Below are 8670 nucleotides of genomic sequence, written 5' to 3' on the forward strand. Positions count from 1 at the left end.
ACAAGCTCCACATGAATTCAGGTAATCAGCTAGGTTCAGAAGTGCCCTATAACAGAGGGCTCTGCATTGCATAGGACTGTTAGCTGCTCTCATCTACATGTTAGAGACTTGAATGATATACTGATTTCAATTTTAACTGTCTTATTAGACATAAAAGGCCTGAAAAGGAAAATGTCCTGTATCATTGCTTCCGTAGGTTGGCATATTTTGACTTTCTAATGAGTGAGCTTCTAAATGTTGTTTGAGGTGATTTAGAGTTCTTTCTCTTTAGGTAGGAGGAAAAATGAGACGCTTTATCTTATTTCTAGAGGAAAAGTAATCTACACAAATAATGATATATGAAGTCTGCGGTCATAAAATGGAATAATTTGATTATTTGGGGGCTTTATTGTACATAAACAATAAGAAGGGTACACCTGAAAAATGAGAATAATGATGAGGTCAATTCCATAGATCAAATAGATGGATTGTAAGGTATTTCGTACAGTTTCTGGTACATAGTTAGGATTCATAAATAACAATAGCTGCTATTATTATTTGTTTAAGAATCTCCTGATGTCTTCCTCAGGTTGAGATCTAATTAGACCAGACAAATAAAACAGTTAGTGTATAGGGTTGCTTTTAAGCAACTTTCAAATATTCAGCACAGTATTATACTTATAGTAATTATTACCATGCTGTATATAACATCCACATGACTTATTTATTCTATAACTAAAAGTTTGTACCTTTTAACTCTCTTCATCCATTTATCCCCACCTTACCCTCTCTCTCCTCCAGCAACCACCTATCTGTTCTCTGTATCCAAATCCATGAGCTTGGCATTTGTTTGTTTTGGTTTCGATTTAGTTTAGTTGCTTTTTTTTTGTTTTTTTTTTTTTTATTCCGTATATAAGTGAAATTATACATTTTTTGTTTTTCTCTGTCTGACTTATTTCATTTAGCTGAATAACCTCAAGGTCCAGTCCATGTTGTCACAAATGGCAAGATTCCATTATTTTTCATGGCCAACTAATATTCCATTGCATATGTATATACCATATCTTATCCATTCGTCCATCAATGGGCACTTAGGTTGTTTACTTATCTCGATTATTATAAATAGTGTTGCAATGAACCAGGGGGTGCATATATTTTTTCAAGTGAATGTTTTTGCTTTCTTTGGATAAATACTCAGAAGTAGAATTGTTAGATCATATGGTAGTTCTATTTGTAAATTTTTGAGGAACATCCATATTGTCTTCTATAATGGCTGCACCAATTTATATTTCCACCAGCAATGTATAAGGGTTCTCTTTTCTCTGTGTCCTCACCAGCACTTGTTACTTACTGTCTTCTTAATGATAGCCATTCTAACAGATCTGATGTAATACCTCATTGTGGTTTTAATTTGCATTTTCCTGATGATTAGTGATGTTGAACATCTTTTCATGTACCCAATGGCCATTTATCTGTATGTCATCTCTGGAAAATAATGCCTGTTCAGGTCCAATGCCATTTTTTAAGTTTTTTTTTTTTTCTATTGAGTTATACGAGTTCTTGAGGTATTTTGGATATTAACCCGTTATTAGATATATGATTTTCAAATATTTTCTTCTGTTCATTAGGTTACTTTTTCATGTCATCGATGATTTTCTTTGCTGTGTAGAGGTTTTTAGTTTATTTAGCTCAGCTTCTCTACTATTTCTTTTGTTGCCTTTGCTTTTGGAGTCTGATCCAAAAAATCATGCCAAGACCAATGACAAGGAGCTCATCACCTATGTTTTTGGCTAGGAATTTTATGGTTTCAGGTCTTAAATTAAAGTTTTTAATTGATTTTGAGTTAAATTGTATTTATTAGATTTGTTTTATTTTTAAGTTGGATATTATCATAGGAATAATGATGCAGAAAAAACTCTCACCTCCCTATCCACTTTGGTTACATTTCTCTAATTTTGTCTATACTACTGTTTCTATTTGTCTGTATGGAGTTTCTAAAAGATAAGACCGTCTCTACTTTTTTGCATTTCTCTGTGAGTGTGACACATTCAGGGAAAGAACCTTATTTGTATACAAGCAGATCTGAGGTGCTTATAATCAGGACTTTTTCACATTTTATGTCCATTGTCATGAAAATCTGGCTTTGAGAATGTGCATATAAGAAAATGACTTCTTATACGGAACATGCTGAAGAATTGGAGTTCTGCAGCAAAAAAAAAAAAAAATCTGTATGATATGACTTCACCTCAGAAATACCTATTAATACTGACCACAATAATTTACATTAAATCAAAAAGCACAGGAAGGAATGAAACATGCTTATAGGTTGTGATTACTTAAGCACAAAGAATTTAATATTCATGATTTTTTTTTAGCTCATTCTAAATTTTTTATCATTACAGTATGTTTCATGGAGAAGTGTGAAAAATACTTTGTACTTTCCAGAAATGGAATCATTCATTGGGAAAGCATATCTTTACAACTTGTTAAAACAACTGTGAAAGGGCTGGTTGACACCCTCCCTCTTTTATGTGTAAGAGATTTTTTTTCCTCTTGAACCAGGCATAATAGGAAACTCCTTAATAGGATCTGTTGATAATTCCAAACTGATATAAATAATTCATCTACTTGTTTAGACTTTGCCAACAAAATGAGCCTGGTTCCCATAGCCTCCTTCCTGATACAATCTACAATTGCTAAAAGCCATTTTATTCCTGTATACGCTGTTAGTTATGTCAAAAAGGGGGAGATATTTTCTCTTTCTGGTCATAGATGAAATAGACTTAGTGCTTTTAGACTAAATGCACATAAATATAAACTGCAAGCCATCTCAAGGAGTCAGTGGACCAGCACATAGAGTAAGAACAAACAGCAGCATGTAAATATTATAAATTTTGATCAGCCAAAGGTGCTTTGACTCCCCCTAAGTAAATCCAGTCAAATCGTGCTGACTCCTTCCACCACAGCTCAAGTGACCCCAATGGATTATTCTTTCAGATTTTGCATTAACTCGATTTACAGAAAGGCATTTTACAAAAAAACTTGGGATGAATTCATTTTTTCAATGAACTTCCCATAAGATCTCATCTTTGATAGAAAAATAGCTGCATGCTATTTGTTGGTTGAGTGAATAAATGAAGAAATGTTTGGAGTTGAGCAAAGGCAGATTCAGTCTAGGTCAGAGAGGAGTCACCTGCCTGTAGTTTTTAACGACTTTTGTAAGTGCTAGTATTGTTGGGTAATATATAGAGCACACTGTACTTATGAATTCGAATATAAAGGAACTGAAGCAGGAATCTGGGATTAAGATAATTTTATTTGTACAAATAAGTCTCTCTTACTCTAACTCTTGTCCAAGGAAAACTATTGTGGGGCATTAGGGTTACACCAGTGTTTCTCAGCTTCGGTGGTATTGACATCTTAGACTGGGTAATTCCTTGTTGTGGGAAACTGCCCTGTAGATTGTAGAAGGTTTAGCAGTATTCTGACCTTTTACCCACTAGATGCCAGTAGCTCCCTCCTCCCCCAATTGTGGCAACCAATAATATCTTTGGACATTGACCAATTTCTGCTAGGAAAAGGTGGGAGAAGGGAATCATCTCAGATTGAGAACTATTAATTTGGAACACTCATGGATACCACACACTGTGGTTTACAATCACATGTCATGAAATATTCTGTAATTAGAATATCAGTAAAAAATCATCACTGGTCCTGAAAGGCTGGACTCAAAAGATAGATAATGTAGTGGGTACAATCTCCTGACCACAGACTTAGATATTCTAAAAATATAACTTTATTTGGGGAAGATTTTACTTAATTTCTATTGAGATACCCCCTTCGGGCCCATTCCACTAGGATAGCAGAAATTTAATTATGGTTAATATAGTAATTTTTTTCAGAGTATGCCAAGCCTCGGGGAAATAGTGGCCAGGAATCAGGAGTGGGGTTCCAATATCATTTGCCTATACTGGTATATCCTTTGAGATGCCCATCATTTTATCTTGATCTGAACCATTAGTCTATGTTGATCAGTCTTAAATTATTCCTCTCCCTTGTGTTCAAGTCTCTTTAAGATTTGATTGCTCTCTCTGCTATTTCTGTGCTATTTGGGGATATAGGAAAGTCTTTCTGCTACTCCTACCCATCCTGAAAGGTGGGATATTCCACAGGCTGGCTAAACAACTGGGAAGGATGGATTGAAAATGAATGTTGTTATCTAAGATGGCCACAATCGAGGGCCATTTTCATCTCCCTAGAACCTTTTGGTTAAATGTTGACTAGCACCATATTCTATGTGATTTATTGTCAATATCGGGTTATAGGTTGTATGCACTTTGTAATCAGTTTCCACAGCCAATTTTCTTCAGTAAGTTACTATCTCTACTTTCTCTTGACTGGTGCTTAGTTATCTTTAAATCTGATCTATATGAATTCTTGTGCTCTAGTCTTTCCCCTCCCCTCTTTCTTCCCTTTGCCCTCCCTCTCCCCGCTTTTCCCTCCTCCTGTCTCCCTTCTCTCCTTCCTCCTCCTCCTCTTTCGCTTTCTTCTCTTCTTTCCTTTCCCATTCCTCTCTCCCTTTTGATATTTGTCTATAACCTAAACTACCTCTGTTAGAACTATTTGGTGCCATCCACAGTCTTCTTGATGGCACTTGCAAGTAATAAATATTGATAATGGCTAGCCAGACACTAGCATTTTATTTACATTATCTCATGAGATACCCTAACACCTCTGGGTTCTGAGAAAGAACATCCATTTCAGAAGACTGCAACAAAAGTTTCATGGATTCCCTGACCTAGCCTTAAAAGCCACACAGCATTTTATTTTCACTGCATTTTATTGGTTACAAGTGAGTCACTAAAGCCAGCCCAAGAGGAGAGTTAGATTCTTACTGGGGAGTGGCAGTCCCATTACAGAAGAGTACATAGGATGAGAGAGATTGCCATCATCATTGGAATATACAGTTTGCCACATTTATGTTTGGATGCTGGCCCCATCATTTACCAGTTAACTGTTTTTCCCTCTTTTGGGGCCTAAGCTCCCAAATCTCCAAAATGAGTGTTAATCTCAATTATGACTAATTTCCTTTCTGACTATTAATAAAAAGTTCTTATTTCCATCTAGACCCAGCATAACCCAGGTTATATCTTCCCAAAGTTTAAACAAATCATTCATCATGTTAAAAAAAAAAAAAAAAAGGAGAAGAAGAATAAGAAAAAGAAAAATTCTGCCATCTTGATGAATCTACCATCAATAGTTTTTTAACCATAAAATTTAAAAGGAAACTGAAGGTTAGAGTTTCCCTAGAGCATTGGCTTATCTGGAGCATCTTTCATATAATGTTCTAAGAAACAATGCACCTAAAAGCTACCTTGACTTCAGCTATTTGATTGATCAGATACTTTTGTGTTTAAAGGTGAATATCTGTATGACAGGAGATAAGATAGAAACAGGAAGACAGCTTGTTAATTCTGTGCTGACTACAATTCTTTATCTTTTAAGGTAGATAAAAGCCATTTTAAATAAGTACTACTAAACTTAATGCCTCTGAATCAGAGCCAGTCACATCCTTTTTAAGTGGAAGATCACAAAGAATAGTCTCAACCCTTAATATGTAGGTAGATTAGAAGTTTTAGAAGGCCTGTTTTTCAATGTTTAACTGGATGGATGGCATAATTACAACAAGCACAGATGGTTGCAGTAGAACAAACATATTGAGCACAGAGCATAACAAATACAGTCAAATCATATTTCCAATAACTGTAGACCATCAGAGGTAGGTAAGTGCATTGTTATAAAAAATAAGAAGTATAATAATTCTTCCCATTTTGGTTTCTCAAAAAAATGGAATTCTGGTTGATTTCATAGGCTAGAACCAAATACAGCAGCTGATAGAAAGAAAGACAAGTCAGTTTAGGACGATTATTTTAGAAAATTGTCAAGAATTTTAGTATCTTGATAATATTCTTCAAAGTCTTAATAATTGAAGGGTAGCTCCTTTATCACAACGATTTCTTTCTTTGAAGACTGTCACTAATGATAGGCAATTGTTAAAAGACATTGGTTCCTATATCTTGAAACCTAGGACATATGAGCAAGTCACATTCTTTTAAAAAGTTAAGATGATATAGTTAGAGAAGCTATTGTATACGAAGTCAGAATTGAAAAGTCTGGCTTTAAGTCTGTGACTCATTCACCTTAGGTAAATACCTATCCTGTCCAGACTTAAGTTTGCTAATATGTACAACTTAATAATTCCTTTCATCTCTTGAGCTCTATTCCCATTAGATTGTCCTAAAATAGCAAGTATTCTTGGTGATTGATGTTATAAGATACTTTCACCAGCATTAGCACTGGGAGCATATATTTTTAAACTCATTTCAGTCATTTAGTCATTTTCCCCTTACCATCCTTGCTCAAGAGTTGATGCTATGAACCCATTTAATAAACCTAAAGACTTCAAATTAAACATGTTCACATTTATGATTGGCATAAAAGTACAGCCTGTATAAATTGCGAATAGCAAGAAAACAGAACTTGCTCAAATACTAAGCTAGTTCTAAAGTTAAATGGCTTCAGCTGAGAGAGGACTCATGGGAAATTACCTTTTCATTATAGCCATGGAATGCCCATGTCATACTTCATTTGAACATTTCACTGTGGCATCCACTGAGCTGTACTGGGCAGAGGGAATTTCATGTCTAGCATTGTTGAATGATTGTTATTTTTTAAAATGCCCTAAAAATGTTGAACCAGATTTAGAACTATATTTGAGTGTAATTGAAATTCAAGAAATAAAAATAAGGCAAAAAAGCCAGCATGATTGTTAGAGAAGCCCAAAAGAAAGAAAGGAAACAGAGAGTATGATATAGTATAGGAAGGACAGTACAGAGGGAAATAAGCCATGAAAATGTGGATGGAGCCAGGTAGGGACTGGCACATGAAATCTGTTTTGTGTACATGAGGGTGCTAGTAAGGCCAGATTCCCTTTGCTTTTTTCTTCATAGGTTTATAACCTTCTAAAAATAATTCTTTGTAGCTCAAGGTTCAGAAAGCTTAATTTGCATTAATACATAATGTGTGGTGAATGTGAATATCAGAGCTTTTTATCTGTGCCTCTGAGAGAGAAGCACAGACAATAACCAAACCTTATAACTAGCTCAAAAGATAGACAGGTAGGGTGTTCATTTCCATTTCATTTTGCTGCAGGGGGAGTGTGGGGGAGGCTAAGGCATAGCATGTTTATTCCCTTGTTCCTTAGGAAGATACTCAGCAAGGTACTTAAGAAGAATGACAGGGATGTTTTGGAAAGCAGTATACAGCTCAGGCTGACCTATGCTGAATGGTTTGAGTTGGCTCTGAGTTTTAAAGTCTTCCATGGGAAACCTCGCTTCATTAACAGCAGAGCAGAACTCAAAATTCGGATTTGGAGATTAAGGAGTCATTGGAGATTTTGAGAAAGCTGTTCCAGAGAAGCTATCTACCTGGCTCTTAGCCCAACTCTCACACACTAAACCCTGGGGAACAGATTGCTTTGTTGTTTATCTGTCCCATGGTGCTCTCTTCCAACCTTCACAGAGCATTTAACCTTTTATACAGGACTGAATATAAATTGGAGATTTTACCCAAAATAAGCCCTCAGAATAGATTTATACTCAAGATTTATACTCAAGTCTTTATAAAGCATCTTGCTCATGGGATAGTCTCACAGTCACTTTATACTGAACAACCAAGAATCCTGTTTGGAGAAATCCAAACAGATTAGTGGAATACCTCCCCCATTAATGCTGGTTTTGAATACCTGTAGGGACCATGTGAAAAGAATCACTCTTTCAAAATGAGACAAATTTAACATGGTGTTGGATTTCACTGGTTAAAAGGCCTTTGAAGATCATTTTCAAAAGCAACAGAGCAAGGGCCTGTGCTGCGGAGATCACGAACACTTACAAGATGAATAAATAAGTAATGAATCCTAAGGTTTTACAAATGAGTGCTTAAGACTTGAGTTAAGTTTTCCAGTAGCATCATTTTACATGGACTCAAAAAGTCAGCAAATCAAGTGGAAATAAAATGATACTATGGAAAATTTTTAGATGATGAAAGTATGGTTCTCTTGATGGTGGTGACATTTAAAACATACATGTGGAGTTTCAATAATATCGTTTGAAAGGTGAGAGGTATTATTTCTGAAAGTAATATATTACTGGTATAATATAATTTTATATCCTAAAGTAAGAAATATTCCAAATCTATATTTAATCATTTAATTTCCATTCCTATAAGATTCTATGTTCAAATCAGTCTAGAACTTTTTTATAGTGTCACCTGACCAGGAAAGTATGTTGACTTGTCATTTGAAAGCCATAGTTATTATCTACTCCTTCAATTAGACCATAAGTGCCCTAAGGTGTCTTCTTATAAGCGAGCTAAGAACCTACCTTACAAGCTGTAAAGTCTCGGGAACAACTAAAGGGATGCAAAAGGGATCTGGTCTCAAGAGGTAATGAGAAGTAGAAGTAGCGTCTGGCAAGGTAGTGATCTTGAACTTTAGGAATGGGCTTATATACTTAAGGTATTTGCAGACAGGATGGGGAATATAAAATGGATTAATTCATCTTTATGTTTTTGTTCACTTTGGAGGTATTGTATACTGAAAAGATACTTAATCCAACTTAATGTGCATTCAAT

This window comes from Pteropus alecto, unplaced genomic scaffold, assembly GCF_000325575.1.
Source record: "Pteropus alecto unplaced genomic scaffold, ASM32557v1 scaffold10, whole genome shotgun sequence".
Classification (NCBI taxonomy): domain Eukaryota; kingdom Metazoa; phylum Chordata; class Mammalia; order Chiroptera; family Pteropodidae; genus Pteropus; species Pteropus alecto.